Source organism: Rhipicephalus sanguineus, chromosome 4, assembly GCF_013339695.2.
Source record: "Rhipicephalus sanguineus isolate Rsan-2018 chromosome 4, BIME_Rsan_1.4, whole genome shotgun sequence".
NCBI lineage: Eukaryota > Metazoa > Arthropoda > Arachnida > Ixodida > Ixodidae > Rhipicephalus > Rhipicephalus sanguineus.
Genome location: NC_051179.1, coordinates 169,222,636 through 169,240,931, shown reverse-complemented (window position 1 = coordinate 169,240,931; position 18,296 = coordinate 169,222,636). Strand labels below are relative to the sequence as shown.

The 18,296-nt window shown below is 46.4% G+C and overlaps 1 long non-coding RNA gene across 2 annotated transcripts in view; it reads right to left on the bottom strand.

Annotated features, from left to right (window-relative positions):
- LOC125758141 (uncharacterized) overlaps nucleotides 1-11,321 on the bottom strand; it is a 27,296-nt gene extending 15,975 nt beyond the window's left edge. The window contains exons 1-2 of one of the 2 annotated variants that reach the window (XR_007415900.1): nucleotides 10,611-11,321; nucleotides 6,251-6,344 (exon numbers count right to left, since the gene is read on the bottom strand). This is a non-coding gene — a long non-coding RNA (uncharacterized LOC125758141). The remainder of the gene's footprint in view (nucleotides 1-6,250; nucleotides 6,345-10,610) is intronic. The other variant, XR_007415899.1, reaches the window with a different exon arrangement.
- Nucleotides 11,322-18,296: the final 6,975 nt, after the last annotated feature.

Sequence of the window (18,296 nt, the reverse complement as noted above, 5' to 3'; positions counted from 1 at the left end):
AAGAGCACATTCAGTGCGTTGAACTCACGACTAACTTTTACTAGAAATTGCAACGCAGATACTTAGATATCACCTGAACCAAGGTGTTTTCACAGAGATAACATCATTTACAATGGTCGATTCCACGAAAGATAACAAAAAGGTGGTATACTTGATGTTTCCGATTTTCCTGATAATTTTGTATGTTGTGCACATATGACTGCACAGCACGAAATCGCAATTTGTTTTCACATAAAAATTTTTTTCAACACAGGAAATTCGACGAGCGTCGCCGGTTGACGACGACCATCTTACGAAGAGTGCGTTTTCGTAAATTCGCAACCATGCTGGCAGCTACTGAAGCTATACATTACAAATATCTTTCTATTTAGCATAAGTAGAAGTGAAGAAGAAATAGCTCTTATAATTTGATGGAATTCTGAGCAAATATGCATTTTTAAAAATTCACAACAAACGCTGCGTTAGTGAAAATTAGTCAAATTTGGGACGCTATGGTTACTTCTTGTGAACATCTTAGTTTGTTCATATTGCTGTATGAATGCCTTTATGTGAATAATGAACCTCTGCATTTGTATTCTCTAATATTTTCAAAGTAGTAAATTTTCATGTATTATTTGTATGGTCGCCCATTTGATGTCGTCACCGATCATCATGCACTATGCTGGCTGTCATCATTGAAGGATCCCTCGGGCCGTCTCGCCCGCTGGGCACTTTGCCTGCAAGACTACGACATCCGCGTGCTGTACCGCAACGGACGCCAGCATGCTGATGCCGACGCCCTCTCGCGCTCCCCCTTGCCTGACGCCAATGCCTCCTGCTCAGTATCTCACATTGCTGTTTCTTCCATCGACGTTCACACCATCACTACCGAGCAGCGCAAGGATAAATGGATCACCTCGCTGATAGACTTGCTCACTGATCCGTCGGCAACACCAACCACTCGCCCGTTGCGTCGTCAAGCACCCACAATTTCGCCATTCGTGACAACCTACTGCACCGACGCAATTACAACGCCAACGGCCGCCATGGCTACTTGTGATACCCCGAAGTCTGCGTGCTGAAATATGCGAGTCCTTCCACTCTGATCCGCAATGCGCCACTCTGGGTATCCAAAACTTACCACCGCATTCGACAACGATACTTCTGGCGAGATGTACCGTTACGTGCAGAAGTTCGTCCGCTCCTGCCTCGATTGCCAACACCGAAAACCTTCAACGCACGTGTCACCAGTCGGTCTACAACCATTACCTTGCCCTAACCATCTGTTTGGGCACGTGGGCATCGATTTGTATGGACCACTTCCTCTGACCTCGGCTGGTAACCGTTGGGCCATCATCGCCGTTGACCATCTAACGCGATCTGCCGAAACCGCTGCCCTCACAGCGGCTACAGCGTGCGATGTTGCCTCCTTCCTGCTACACCGATTCATGCTGCGTCACGGTCCACCCTAGAAGCTTCTCAGCGATCGAGGCCGTGTCTTCTTGTCGGAAGTCGTCGAAGCCATTCTCAAAGAGTGGCTTGCTGTTCACCGCAAAACTACTGCTTACAACCCACAGACGAATGGCCTAACCGAACACTTTAACCACACGCTCGGCGACATGCTCTCAATGTATGTCGCCGCCGATCACACAAATTGGGATGCCATTCTGCCCTTCGTCACCTACGCCTATAATACCGCCCCTCAGAACACTACTGGTTTTTCACCCTTCTTCCTGTTGTACGGAAGGCACCCGTCGCACACCATTGACACGATACTACCCTACAAGCCGGATCCATCTGAGTGTGCGCCTATTTCTGACACAGCCAGGCTTGCTGAAGAGTGTCGCAAGCTTGCAAAGACCTTTACAACACACGAACAAGAGCGGCAGAAGAGCCTTCACGGTGGCACCACCACTTCTGAGTCCACGTTAGTCGCCGGAGCGCTCGTATGGCTCTCGGTCCCTACCACTGCAACTGGCCTCTCTTCAAAACTACTGCCGAAATACGAAGGCCCCTACCGGGTCATCGAGCGCACATCACCGGTCAACTACCTGATCGAACCCATCGAACCAGCTTTGGACATGCACCGTCGAGGGCGCGACATAGTCAACGTGGAGCGCCTCAAGGCCTACTAACCCACTAATAGTGACAAGCTGTTAGGTCGCCGAACGGCTCCCTTTTAACCATTACGTTTATTGCAGAGAGTAGTGAAGACAGGACAAGAAGGGACACAGATAGGCGCTATCTTTTAAGTGTTTTTTGGACTCAGATCACACATATTTATAATTTAAAAAGAAAAACTTCAACATGCGCAGGCACAGCTGCGTCCAGGAGAAATAGTTATTTCTTTGACAAGTAGTGTAATGACACACTAACGCAATCTCGGCCAAGATTATGAATACTTGCTGACTCAATAATCAAAAGTATAGTTTCTTTACTGTTTGGCAAACAGGCAATCGCTGCGTTTCTTTACATTGTTGCAACGTTCCCTGAATCTTTCCTTGAGATGTTGCCCCATTTGCCCTCTATAATGCTTACCCCATGATAGGAGTGTCTGATAAACGGTACCTTATATGCAGGGCACGTAACGTGTCCTGTGATTCTTATTGCAGCCAAGCCTCTCCTCTGAGTATCTGGGTTGCTGCTTTTCCATAGTTTAACATGCTTATTTGAGGCCATGAACATTATGCTGATGATTCCGAGCACCAACCGTTTTTATATTGTTGAATATTCCGTGCAGATATGGCATCGTGGCAAACATTTTTCGGCCATCAAGATTTGGCTTTTTTTTTTTTTGGCTTGGCAACTGGAAGGTGGTTTTCTGGGTAGGGCATATGCAAACGATACAGCAAGGTGAACAGGATATCCTGCTTGTGTCAGGGGAGTTCTTTGGAAATTAAGGCTTGTCCACAAGTAATAGGAACAGAAATTTTACTGCGTTAGCGAGCCACAGTGGCATAGGCAGAAATTCATTTCGGGAAGAGGGCGAGTGGGGGCATGGGCCCGGTCTGCTACCCCCTCGCTACGCCACTGTCCAAGCAGTGTCAGACAATGCACCTTTCTACCATTACTGAGTGGGAGAAACTAAGAGGCAGCAATGGCTTGTTTCCCATCAGTTCGTATAACTAGCTCATGCACTTTTTATGCAAATGAAATTGTACATTCAGGAACCTGATATGGTACAATCCTTGCCCGGATGCTCGTGGGTAAGCACCAGTGGGTGTTAGTAATCATGTGCCAGTGTTAATATGTTAGTGGCTTCAGATTCGAAAGAACCTTCGTGGTATTTAATAAAGAAAGACGCAGTCATCCTCATATCTAAAACATTTAAAAACTTATGTGCTTGCATATTGTACTAAATAATAATGTTCCTATTTCTTGTGGACGAGGCTTGATTTCAAGAACTCGCTGGATGCAAGCAGGACATCCTGCTCCCCTTGCTGTATTGGCTGCAGAAGCCCTACTAAACAAACACCTTCCAGCTGCCAGGCCAAAGAAATGGCTAATCGTGATGGCCAAAATATGTTTGCCACTATGTCATACCTGCACGGGATATCCGACAATATAAGAACGGTTGGTGCTCGGGCAATCATCAGCATAGTGTTCACGGCCTCAAATAAGCGTGCTAAACTATGAAAAGGTTGCAACCCAGACACTCACTTGGCTGCAATAGGAATCACAGGACACATTATGTGCTCTGTAAGGAAGGCATCGTTTATCAGATGATGGGATAAGCATTATGTGGGGCAAGTGGGGCAGTGTATCAAAGAAAGGCTCAGGGAAGACTGAAACATAAAGAAAGGCAGTGATGACTGGTTAGCTGAACACTAGAGCATGTGTGGTTGCTTCCAACTTTTTGATGAGAGTTTCATCGTGCGTATGCACAGCAACGAAACTACTACATTAAAATTGAGTCAGCAACTATTAATAATCTTGGCTGAGATTGCATTAGTGTGCCTTCACTATCTTTAACAAAGAAATAATTATTTTTCTTCGATGGAGCTGTGCCTGCGCACGCCCAATTTTTTTTTTCATGGCAGCTGCACCACAGTTTCATGGCAGCACAAACAACACAGATGTTCGATGGAAGATGGAGGAGGCTTGAAGAGACGAAAAAAATCTTCAAACGGTATGTCACTGCAGCCAACTCTTGTACGAGTAGACTTGCCTTCATCAAGATGGCAACATCAAGAATTAACAGTTGCTCCCTTTATGAAGACAACTCCAAGTTTCAAAACGTTGGCTCTAGCGACATCCCATGTTCAAAGATTACAAGCTCAACAATACAAACTATTCGACGTTCCATGTTCAAGGAATGCAAACTAAATAATATGCATTGCACTGAAGTGCAGAAGGTACGTTTCTCACTCCTAAGCTAAAGGCCAGTATATGCTGTATATCAATAGACCTTATGCAAAATTGCTGCCATCTGTTGGAGGTTTGACGAAGCTAACGATTCGGCGCCATGTTGGAGGCTTGTGCCCGAATTCTATTGCTGTCGCCGCTATCACTTCTTGCTTGTACCCCCTCTGGTAGTCGGCAATCAGGGCATAAAAATGTCAGGCGGGCCTGTACACGTTACCGGCATTTCCTAGTTTTTACGTTGACGGTTATTACGTGTGAAGAACCGCCTCACAGCGAGAAGAAGGTACAAGTTTGACACTGCGAGTCACGTGCAGGCCTGTCGTCGTCAATAATGAAGCTCTGCGCTAGGTTACAAATTGGCCTGTCTGTTTTCAGTGTAGCGAATAAAGCGTTGTTAGCTATCTGAATATCATGCTTGTATAATGTAGGATGGTTGGGAAGAGGCTTTATTTAGCGCGGCTAGGCGCAGCGATGACGGTAAGAAAGTGCAGTTGACCCAATTGAAAGCATATTTCATGAGGGACAGCCTATGTCGAGCCGACGTAGTGTCCATCTAATTTTAAATAAAACGTTGTCCTCTTTTTATCTTTGAAATAATATTATTTCGCTGTTGTAGTCATCCGACCTATGTTATGTACAGAATTACCGTGCGATTAAAATGCAGAAAATTGCGCATCTCATGCACGTGGAAAGTGAACATGAAAAGTGTAGTGTCTCCTAGAAGTAGATGCCGATCAGCTGGTATTTTATTGAATATCCTTCCGATATGTGATCCTATATAACAGGAAACGCCAAGAATATTCGTGTTCACATTGTCGCTTTAGGGGCCTACTGGTGCTTTACAATTTAAACCCGTTGCGGCAAGGCAGTTTTGCTTCGCCGACTGAAACCGCCTCAGCGCGTAACCAGCGGTAGCGCACCCACGGTAGAATGTAGCACATTTCCCGGAACAGCATTTTATTTAGTTTCATAAGAAAAGTACCACGCACTTGAAGCACCTGTTAACATTTCATAGCAAACTGGAGTGTACAGAGGATTTTTCCGAAGGGGGGATCAGCTTTTGGGAGAACCTGATTTGCTCTTCCTGGGGTATAAGTTAAACAAAAAAAAGTAAGGGGTGGGGGCGGTCAGGACATCCGGGCAACCCGTCTGAACCTGGCAGTGATACCACATGAAATGCTTGAAAAATACGCATAGTGAAGAAATACGCACGCAAAGCATCCCACCAGACGCTACCTTGTTAAACTCCACCATCGAAAACAAACTACAAACAACACGCTCCAGCACAATCGGTCTGTCCGCTGCAAATCAATGACGCGCACGAGCTATCTGTCTAACATGTAATTGTTATCGCAATTTAATAAACAAGCTAATATCAACAGCAGCGCAGGCATGCGCGAGTAGCCGCGATGCAGCTTTGAAGCTCGTACACGAAGCGGGTTTGTGCCTGCAGCAAGCACACGGTGCGAGAACTTTCTTGTTCTGGCATGACATGAAAGAGTGTTCTCTGATGAGTGCCGATGCTGTCACATACCACATATATTAACGGCGAACGGAAACACGGCGTTAGTCGTAAGCAGTAACCGAAGCAACGGAACGATCTGCTGATTCTCGTCGGCCACGAGGAAATGTACTAACATGGAGGCTTGGTTCCTGCAAACCTTCTTTCAGCATCCCAATTTCCTCAATCTCAGCAACACAGCACTCGAAAATATGTTGGCATTTTCGTTCTTATCAGCCGCCACACGTTGATATGTACGCTCCTTGTCTACATGCGGAGCGCGCTTAGCCTTCAACATGGCGGAAATGCACACAGCGGCCGCTAGATGGCAGCAGGTTTTGCATAAGGTCTATAGGTGCTATGTGTCCAAACTGTCGCAATCTAGTGATGAAAAGAAATGCCTACCACTCATTATGGCTTGCCCGGGCTTGCAGGAAGTATGCTCCTATCTTGTACTGCAATCTGTCCTCTGTGTCGGTGCCATGAACAGCTCTCATCGCTGATACATGCATAATAGATACCACAAGGAAATGATGATTTTCACTCAAGACAAACCCAACCACACACAGATAGTGAGTACCAAACATGTCCTCAGGCAAGTCTATATTTATTAAAGAGATCGATCCTTGAATGAAGGGATCAGGGTGCAATAAGAACAGGTATTAGTGGACCAGCCACTTGCAGACTATTGAAAGAGTGCCATTGCGTGTTCAACATTCACACGTACACAGTAAGCAATCAGTCATGGGCACGTTACCAGTAAAATGTAACAGTGTTACAGTTACCTAAGCCAAAAAAGTGGGATAGGTTTCAAACAGGAGAAAGTGCCTCAGACAGGCTGGCCGACGTTTCCATAGGGGGACCTATCTTTATCGAAGGCACCTTGTCATCCTTGGCGTGTTAGTTTTAAAGGGTTAGTGTTGACGTCATGTCTAGCGGTGGTGCTTGTCGCTGTTGGTAATTGCTGCCTGGAAAGAGAAAACTAGAGAGAGGAGTGTAGCCCTTGCCACATCATTTCAAGAAAGTTTGCAACGGCGCTCAGGCCTCTCATCTCAGAAGTAAGGGGAGCTGCAAAGAAGGAAAAAAAAAGCAAGAAAAAGGAGAGAAAAAAAGAAAAAAAAAATGGAAAGGGGGGGGGGGGGGGTCTACTGAGCGAGAGCCGTCAAAGGCAAAAAAAAAAGAGTGGAGTATGAAAGCCACTTGGAAAGGCTGCAGAAGGGCGGCACGTCTAGCCCTCACAAAGGGCTGCAGAAGATGGTGGGTAAGGCAACTACAGGCGGGGAAAGCGGGCGGCGTACTTTTAAAAGCCCACATGTGGAATTTAAGTGATATTGAGAGGGGTGTCTGAAAAACACGTGCTTGATGGGTGAAGTCATTGGCTCTGTTAAAGTAACTGTAACAGTTACAGTTACAGAGTTTCCAAAAGTAACCTGTTACAGTTACAGTTACTGTGACAAGTAACGTCGTTACTGTGTCGCAGTTACTGTGACGAAGTAATGTCGCTACTTTTCCGTTACTGTATAAAATAAATAATAGATTACAAACCAAACGATAGAATTCATTTATTAAATATGTATGAAGGCATGCGGGCAGTCAAAATTGCACGTGGTAAAACCCTAGACGAAGTAAACCTAATAGGGGGCCAAACACAAGCATTTGTTGTGTACACCTCATTTTATTGCATCAATTTTGTTGTTCATGCACCGTTGGTGAAAAAGGGAATTTATTTGCAAATAATAATAACAAATGTCCTCTGATACTCAAAATGGAAAATGTGGTTGATGCACTAGAACGACAGCAGTATCATAGGATGTTTATTAACGACACCCAGAAGCGCATGCAAATAGCAACGGAGAGTGTGTGACGAATGAAGACGACGTCCATTGTGTCTGTTCCATATATATGTTCAAGGTGTATCAGACCCTGTTCGGTTAGCTTTGCGTCCGCTGGGCATACAAACCATTTCTAAGTCCCGTTATACTCTGGGGCATGTGTTCGCGAAACCCAAAGATTGCACACCTGCAGACGATCAGAGTAGGGTGATATACAAGCCCGATGCAGGCATTGCGACGCGACTTGCATCGGCGAAATGGAAAGGAAAGAATCAACGAGGCTTAAAGAAGGCAAACGGGATGTTGTTAAAGCAACTCATGCAACGCATTCTAAGATGGAGCTTGTTTAACACTTCCGGAGAACAGGGCATAGCTTTGACGTAAACACTGTGACGACGCTGGCTCGTGAACGAAGGTGAGGGGAAGGAACTCCTGGAATCGCGGTTCATTCGCCGCGACGCGTCATCTTGCAATATAGTTACTGTATATGGCACCTTTAGGAGCCATGTCGTAGCATATATAGTAACTATAGTCGGATACAACTTAAGAAGTCAGGAGAGACTAAAGAAAAGAAATAGTCCCGCTCATGCACGCGCCGATGTTCTCCAAAGACGAAGCCACCGCCATCCCGCTCATGATGTCCGTCCCGAGTGCGCGCCCATTGGTGCAGGCTTGTGTTCATCTGCCTTTGAGGAGAAAATGCCGCTGACTTCTAAAGTTGTATCCGACTATAACATGCAACAACCACATTCCCCTACTGGTTTACACGGACGTATGGGACACTGGTCGATCTCCGCAAATTTTTTTCTTTCTTTCCTTTTCTTTTTCTTGTTGCCAGTGTATACTGAGGATGTCACATGCACATGAGGCAAAACGTCCATGTGATTTTGTTAATAATTGTTGTATTAAGTTGGAGTAAACCTTTTACAATTAGTTTCAAAGAGGTTTTGAAAAATTACTTAGTTCACAGTATTTGTGCCTCTCAACCGTTTCGCGCTCTGCTGCTTTCTAGCCGTCAGTCAAACACGATTATTGCGCAGCCTCGGACGAAGGAGAATATAAACTTGGCGTCGTGATGTTCCACCGGTACACCAAGAACCGAGCTAGAAGCTCAAGTGACAAAAAGGATATATATACGCCGGAAAAAAAAAACTACTTGAATTTAGCAAGTTGTTCAGTTCCAACATGATTGACTTACGACATGTAGTTTACAAGTAAACTTAAGTTGTGTTAAAGACTGACTGCTGACCTCGGTCTTCTGCAGGGTAGATAATTCTCTAAGCGACCTCCACCCCTAAATTGGTAGGGGAGCCGTGCTGTGGAAAGATGAAAGGTGGAGAGGATATGGGAAAGTAACTGTAACGGTATTTCCCATTACAGTTACTCTGTAAAAAAGTAACAGTGTTACCGTTACAAGTTCCTATAAATTAAAAGTAACTAGTTACAGTTACAAGTTACCGAAAAAAGTAACTAGTTACCGGTAACGCGTTACTAGTAACTAGTTATTGCCCAAGACTGTAAGGAATACCCGAAATATGCACGAAATATGGGCGATCCACATGAAAATAACGATATGCACACTTTTATCGAAATATAAAAAAAATGAAAGAGTGTGCGTGGTCCATGTGCACTTGGTGTGAGGTGGGAATGAGCCATGCATATTGTATTGCATCATGAATGTAAGCCATTCAGGGAACAAACTTTTGGTTCTCTAAAGCGAATTCCCGTGTAGTTTGTCTTGTAGAGTTCAGCTGTCAATTTGATTTCATTTTAAGTTATGTAAGGCCTTCACAAAACCGATAATATTTTCCAACTTTCTGTGAACTTCTGGAAACATATATGAGAATTGAGATCTTTTTCTTTTAATTTATGACCTTACAAAGCTCAATAAACCCTAAATCACTGCATACTAAACCTTGGTTATGCATTTAAGTAAGAGAGCAATATTGGTACTATGCGAAGCAAAAAAAAAGCGTGAAAATACAATAACTTAAAGCACCACACAATAAAGCAACATTCTCGCAACGTGAGCACAATCTAAGTTATTTGTGATAGAGAACCTCGTGTGCTTAAAGATGCTAAGAAAAAATATATAATGGCAGAACACGAGCTCACGCATATTTTCTCAAACACACAATATTGAAACAAAGAGTAGCATGTGTTAGCTTAATTAACCTAATTGAATTGACATATTCGTCTACTAACACTATTTGATATAAACATGTGCTTCTTCACATTAAGTACGCATTTGTTGGAGTGTGCACTTAGTACCAGTACGTAACGTAATTCACTCAAATACATTACTTCGAGTGAGCTCCTTTAAAACATTTATGAGGCAGCTAGGTTAAAATCCTAACCACAAAACAACTGCATGGATTTCTGGCGAAAAGCTCGGGGACGCAACCACGAAAACATATCCATCATCGTGTGCGCGTGTCAGGGTTGTGCGTTTTGCTATCACGTCAGGGGCGTAGCCAGAAATTTTTTTCGAGGGGGGTTCAACCATACTTTATGTATGTTCGTGCGTGCGTTTGTACGTGTGCGTGCCTATATACGCAAGCAAAACTGAAAAATTTCGGGGGGGGGGGGGGTTGAACCCCCCCAACACCCCCCTTGGCTACGCCCCTGTATCACGTCCCCAGTCTTGTGATAATTTTGCGTGTTATTGCCGAGTTTGGTGAACTCTCGCATCACCACAGTGAAAACATTATGGGACGATCCCATGTGTTTAAAAGCACACACTTTCTAACGGCGACAAGGGATTCTAGAAACACTCTCAAGCGATGATCTCGTACAGTAAACAGTCAAGGAATAACAGCACAACGACACGAGGCCTGCATGATCGAAGCATAAGATTGCGTAGCGCAATGCGCATCCTTCAAACATGTCATTTATGGTGGTGTATATAAGAGCACCCAAAGCACAAAACATACCTGCCTATCGGGTATCTGTTGATCATCCTCGCTGTGCCAACACGACGGTTCCTGCAAACAGTTTTCATGCAATGAAGTAACAAAGTTACGTAGTTCAGCGACCTTCTTCAACTTACCCAAGTTTGGCACAGTCGCTCGTCAAAAGGCTCAAGCTTCCGCTCCTGTGGAACCGCGGTCGCCGCTTGTCAAAACACTCGGACGCGGATTGTCTTCGGAAGTACACTCGATCACTCGATCAACGTGAGTAATCGATGAACGAAGCAAGAAAGCACTTTTGAGCGCGGACACAAAGCTGTGCGTCCCGTGAGGCTGTGTTGAGTGGCAACGAACAACGACCATCATCCGCCACTGGATCAAGGCAGGAGAACGCCCCAACACGCGGAAAATGCCCAGTCGACGAATGTCGCGTACGATAAGCACGCAATAAACGCACACAATACACGATAAACATGTAAGCGCGGCACACATGTGTTCACGGGAAGCTGGTGGTGCTCCGGCAGTACGAGACCTGTTGCAACTGTTAGCTTACAGTCTAAACCAAAAAGAATGTAGGTGGCAGCAGTGTCGTGATATGCTACAGGCCATAATTTTTATTAAAAATAAAACGTATTTGTGGCTTTTCACACAGGCGAAGGTCAGGGAGGCGGGGCTCTGTATATAAGCGTTGCGTCCGCCTTTCGCGTCGGGCCCCATATAAGCGTTGCGTCCGCTCGAGCCATTTCCGCCTCGGGCTCCATATAAGCGTTGCGACCGCTCGCGGCCGCATATAGCGGGCCCAATCCGTCACCGCAGAATTTGTCACGCTTAATGGCGATTGAAGGGCCGCTTATATGCAGTACGTTGTCGTGGAATAAAAATGGGCCGTTTATGTGCCGGACGTTATACGGTACTTGAATAAGAGTGTAGTGTCATATGGCGCAAAATAAACGGCAGAAATCGGCATCATGTTTCCATATTTATTCCTTATGATTATGAATAAATGAAAAAGTGCTGACGGCTGGAGGCATTAGATTTGTGACTTGCTATGTTGCTGCCGTCCAGCGTGAGCAGCCATGAAAAATTGTATCTGAAAAGCAGACCGTGATAATATAATGAGGAAACGGAATTGCAGTAAGAGGTTGGAAAATCGACACAATAAGTGATCTACAAAGACATAATGAAGACACAACAAAACAGCAAATGCAAACAGGCATGGTAAGGAACCAAGTTTTTTGCCCTTATCGTGTAGAACACATCTTGCTAATAGTAGCTTCTGTAACACGTTACTTGGTGTCAAACGTGCAGCACAAGATGATGTGAGCCTGTTTTAAACAACAAACGAAATTGGTTCAGGCTTCTTTACGTGGGTGCCACAAACCTCTTTTCCTACACCGTTTTGTCCAACCAAAGGAAATGTAGGACCGAGTGCCTCGCTGACAGGGCGAACTTCGCTGTTGATTTTCCCATCACGAGTGGTGAGGCGCCAGACCATAGCGACAGCTTCGTTTCCCCGAGTGTGTCTGTCAGCTGGACTGAAGAGGCGGGAGAAGTCATCCGGGATTCTGGCAATAAACTACACACACACACGCTGATTACTTGCATTTAAAACCACCCTTTGCCAACAGACCGTTACTGTACACACATCTGACACGTGAGCTTAGTTTTGAATAATTTCGCAACGAAAACAAATTTTCACGTAAGAGAAGGCGGGAATGTCGTTTCGCAATAGTCGCTGGCTATTCACGAATGAAGGCACTTCCTTTCTGAGAAATCGCTTCAGAATTTTCTTTCAGATAAGCCCGGCTTTGGGCCGGCATATTCCGACACCGAAGCGCATCCTCCAGCAGTTAGAGGCAAGTCGTGAGCGGTTACTGACCGCGTATTTTACAAATGTAACCGATTATTAAATGCTCAGATAAATGCATGCTGGTACGAGCTCCCGAACGACACCCAGCGCGCGCGGACGCCGTCTACGTCGAGATCAGACATGTCATATGCTGGTATTACCGCACGTAGCTCCCACAGTCACGTACGCTCACTCGATTCTGTTATAACGTCAAACGTCATCGTAGATGTAGGCAAACCACGAAAACAGCAAACAGAAACGGGGGAAAAGAGTGCACGGCGGCGGCCGCAACAACGCGCGCCGTCGAAAGCCTCGAGCTTTTCCGCGTTATCGGCGAAGCGTGTCCAAATTAAGTGACTACCGCGTACATCGTAGTCAGGCCCGTAGCCCGGAATTTTTTTCGGGAAGGGGCCCACTTGCTGAAAGCCTTGACTATTTGAGAAAAACGCCTTTCATCATTTATTTTCGATAACACACCCTGTGTCATCAAAATTTCGGGGGGGGGGGGGGGTACAGTGTATACGGCGGCACTTTCATCACGGAAGCCAATCGAAACGTGCTTCACGAGAGTCCAGTGACTCCTTCAGAAATGCTAACTCTCTTTTGCTGCTTCTACCTTCCAAAAGGGGTTAATTGGACACCTGGAGGGAGTAACGGTGCCGTGACCCTCTTTTGACTCTTTTTAAAGACGATAGTCTTTCTTGGGGAACTTAAACGCAGAAATTTTGGTCTGTCTTTCTGCCTATCTGTCGGCACGTCCCTCGATTCAGCCACTCGGCCAAAGTTGAACCACTTGCCCAAGGGCCAGCCATCGTGAACGGCTGTCTAGGTTCATACTTGTGTACATTGTTGATCAAAAAGCAAACATTACGCATATCTGAGGCGCAACATCACTAGGTAAGTATTAGGTGGTGTGTTCCTTTAATAGAAAATACTGTTACGGGGAGACGACAGAAGAAGGCTGTATTTACAGTATTTACACAACCACAGAAGTAGGGGTGACAACCAAGATGGCGAAAGCAGCAACGAACGCGTCCTCTTCCTCTTCGTCCTCTAGGTAAGCGGCACATAACATTACCCGCCGGCGGTGAAAGCACCGACTTGGTGCGCCCGGGCAAAGACGGTCGCGAGGATGGTCACTATACACACGCGTCGGTGGGTTCCGGTATGTGATAGGGCTACAGACGGACAATGTGAACAATGTCGGTGCGGGGCTGAGTCGACGAGGACGAAGACAATGGCTCGATTTCATACGTCACGTCGGTCACTTGGCGGCATACACGGTATGGTCCGGTGTACGGGAAGAGGAACTTTTCAGAAAGCCCAACACGTCGTGCTGGAGACCAAAGGAGGACTAGAGATCCAGGAAGAAAGTGGGCGTTTCTGTGACGGCGATCGTAGCGAGATTGTTGGCCCGCTTGCGATTCGGTTAACCGAACGCGCGCAACTTGACATGCATGGTCGGCGCGGGCAATAGCTTCTTGAGCGTACTCAGTAGGTGGGTACATGGAAGGCGGCATCATCGTGTCCATCGTATCTATGTAGAACAATACATAGATACGTAATTCTAGAGGCCCTAGTTTCTTAAGCTGCGCTGAAAATGCGACTGCGCCGAAACTTGGCTTCCCCCGTGCCCTCTGCACGAGCTCATTGTTGTGTTTCGGTTTCGGTTCAGTATTGCACTGTACGAGTGCCATGGGGCGCCGCTCTGGCATTCCTGCTTTACCTAGGCGACGTGAATATAAAAGAGTGTGTGGAGTGTACTCGTTGAGTGCGGACGTTTCTTCTGCTTCGGCGCTTCGCGCCAAACCGCGTGTCCGGGCTGGCTGGCGTCCCCGCCGGTCGCGTTGGTCACCGCCGTTCTTCGCCTGCTGCTGCGCCGGGGCTACCAGCCCGCAACACAGCATTCACGTTTCCCGACGTATTGCCAGATGGCGTTCATATCTCACGCAGCGCCTCTTCTATCGTCTTTAGACGACATTTGCAGCGAAGCACGCAGATACGCGGCCATATTTTTTTCTCGAAGTCTACCACGACAATCCCAGATGCAAGCCGAATGAACATGTCGCGACGCCTATCCAGTATGTTTCGCGTTCAGAGAGGTGCTGTTTTATGTTTTATGTAATCCTACCTGCTGAGAGATCGTGCCGTGACACCTCTCAGCAACGTTAATATAATATGCGGCTGGTGAAGACGACAAAGACACTTCAGGTGCCGCCATAACGCAAACGTGCTGCAAGAATCAGATCTTCACTAGACAGTATTTCTGTGTCTAGGGCATACAGGACCTTTTCAGGAGCCGAAGCCGCTCTTTCACTAAGTGCTCCTAATTCTACTACTGCCACGTCGGTATGAGAAAAATATTATCCTTTTTGTCTGTCATACCGCGAAAGCAAGGAATCGGTCTAGTACATAGGAGTTTAAACGCACCGCTAGTTTACATCTGGCACATGATTTAAGCGTAACATGGTACAAAAGATGTATGGCAGAAAATGAATATTAAATACGCGATGGGCATAGGAGGGGCAAAAAAAGGGCAGTCTGGCACCATCCCCATCCGTCTTATTAGTGTTACGCTTTCTGCGTAACACTAATACGCATTCTTAAGCATACACGCATTCTTAAGCTAGAATAACGTATCAGGGTCTGCGCTGTGGAAGCAGCGCGGCGCGGGGCAACCTCTGCGTCTGCACTGTACTCTTAATAAAGTTGTACTCTCTCTCCACATATGACATGTTACTATGGAAAGTCCATTGCTGGCAGTATATCCAGATGATGCCTGCCAACCGTTTTGCGGCATGATGATCTCAACTTAGAACTGCATGTCGCTGTCGTTAAAATTGAGGTCGAACTCAGTTCCAGGAGTGGGAAGTAACGCAGTGTGCAAAATAAAGCTTCTTTGTTGAGCGCTGAGCTCCTTTGCAACTCCCGCACATACGAACAGGTATCTACACTGCCTTACGGATTTGCACCACGGCGAGCGTACCCGTTCTCGTTATCTAGGAATCGGCTGAGTCCGATCCTCTGGGAAATTAGCGGGGGATCCGCTCCGCAGTTCCTGAGTCTGCCCACATTGCTAATAAAGTCAAACCCGCGTACATCGAACTCGCAAAAAAGAAAAAAAAATTAGTTCGATACATAGTAGAATTCAATATAACACTTTCACACAGGTTCCGTATTTTCGGTGCGAATTTCATTGTGCATGTTGGCTTCAAGGTATAGTGAGGTAGCGCACTTTTGACGGGGACGAAGGGGACAAGAAAGACACAACACTTGCTACAGTCGCAACTAAAGTTATTTCAGAAAATACTTCATATAGAATGCACCAACGCAACCCCGAGCGACACAGAAATGAATGAAGTCAATGCAGTCGATATCAAAGAAGAATTTTGCCCACACTCAAGCGATAGCACAAGGCTTGTGTAGCTTAGACACTTAAAAAAACAGTCGAGGGTAACAGCAAAATAAGATACGCTGGTAGTAACTTACAAGCGATTCAAACGGATGTGGAAATAGGTAACATGAAGGAGACCGTGACAGATGCGAACACTACAACTTCAATTTAATATACATAAGACAGTGACCCTCACTACGGTCCTTCCAGAAAGGTGACTTCCCGATGACTCAATGAAACCGATGATTGACTAATGCAGCCGTCTTTTCATTTGTTAATGTGAAATGCTTCTACTGTTTCCCTGGTTTTTCGTGATGGAAAACCACGGGGGTGTCACTGAACAGTGGTGAGCATCCACACTGAAAGCAGTGTCCCTTTATGCGGGAATGACTGTTTTCCCCTAATGACCTCTTATGCTCTAACAGCCTGGTGTTCAGAAAACGACCCGTCTGGCCGATGTATATTTTCCACACGATAGGGGCAAACAGTACGCGACGGATAATTTACAGTTAACAAACATTGTTGTGTGATTTGTCGTGCATCTACTGGGATTAGTTTTTTGCTGCTGTGGAAACTTTATGCTCTAATCCTGCACATATTTTACCAAGCTTGTTGGGTGCCGAAAAAAACTACTTCTTGATCATACCTGTTGCCTACGTTTTTTAAAGTTTTGTGCAATCATGTGCGCGTATGGTATTGATACGATCTTTTTTTTTTGTAGTCATTTTTTGTTGTCATTTTATTCTGAAAGTTACCACGTACGTAACTAATCAGCTTGTAGGCTGATCTACACCGCACGTGTTTTTCGTATCCGGCATTATTTAGCTTAAAAGTTTGTTCGCTGACGCTTTCGTTAATCTTTTCTGGGCCTATCTTAGTCAGGGCTGCTCTCAGACATGAAAATGATATGCCGCTCTTTACGCACATAGGATGCGTCTAACTACAGCTAAGTAATGGTATAGTGATTAGTCACCAACTAGCCCAGCTCTAACCCCTAATTGGCTTCACGGCCCCGCTTCACGATAATGCAGCGAAGGCGGCTTCATGGTAATACTCATGATTTTTTTTTTGGGGGGGGGGGCGGGGGCGGGCCGTTATGTGCGAGAAAATATTGTATAATTGTAAACAGCCCCTGAAGCATCATTATTTATTATACACAGCTGTGCGTACTAGTCGGGCGCCGGAAACCCGCCTTGGCCCTGATGTTGGGCGTGCTTCTTTGTATGCTGTACGCGGCGGAGGCGTCTGAGTAATTTGCTTCGCGTTCGACTGTGTTAACTTTCACTAGCTTTGCGGAAGACAGCAGGCCCTTCCGTTTCAGCACAGCCATCGCGTTAAGCAAGGGAGTGGAGAAGCGAACGGCGACTGCGGCCGACGGCGCTTTCTCCCATGACAGCGAGTCACGGAAGAAAGCAGGTGGTGGCAAGCGGTGGTTTCCACTCTCTTTTCGCGGCGTCCTCCTAATCACACCGTTCGCTCTCACGAATACATGCCGGGAAGCCCCCATCCGGTAGAAAAAGCGCATTTCTTGTGAGGGAAAGCCAGTTATTTGGGGCGTTTCGCGCTCTCCGATGTACGAAGTGTTTCGGCGATTATGGCTGCGAGGCCCACCACTGGAAACGCTGGCGCCACCGTCGGCATGATGTGCTTGGCAGGATCATGGGGTCTCAGCGGCCGCGTAGACTGCTTGTAAAGCGCTGCCGCGTGCTTTGAAAACGTGTTTCAAGTCCCACATGCGCTGCGGTCTGTTCAAATACGGAAGATTTCTCGCATTTTCCACTCAAGTGATACCATTGTAATAGAGTGGCTGCCTCCGAAGGCGACGAACATGGGGCTCTACCGCTCGGTGCAGCAGTGCCGGGCTTACGCAACGGAGCCCAATGTCAGCCTGCACCGGTACCCGCGGGACAAGAAACTGCGTGAAGCATGGGTTGTAAAGCTAACAACCGGCAAGTAGCCATCGGCTACGAGTTTTGTGTGCTACAAGCACTTCCGCGACGAAGACATTTTACTGCGTCGGGCCTGCGATGTTGGGTGAGTAGCAGACAGCGCGCACTCAGACCATGGCTCACGCGCGCTTCCCGCCGGCAAATGATGCTTATCTGACACAGAATGGAAAAGGCGCTGCCTTTTACCACGTGCGATACTATCTCAGAACCCTCCCGTGCGACCTCTTGATCGTCGGCCCCGTGCTCAGCGTCCACAAAATCGGCTGCAGATGCGCAAGTCATTGTTTGGATACGTTGAATGAAAAAAACTCACAGGGTCCCTTATGCATTCGCCAAAGATGACTGGAAGGCGAAAGCCATCTTCTTCATCTTGTCAGTCGATGTATTGATTCTCCTGCGCCTCCCTCCTAAAGCGTTCTGCACATAACGTGGTTTTTCAGGGCCTCCATGACCGATCACGGAGGCAATGTAATGCGATCATGACGTGTGAATACGTGATCTTGTGACGTCACGTTATG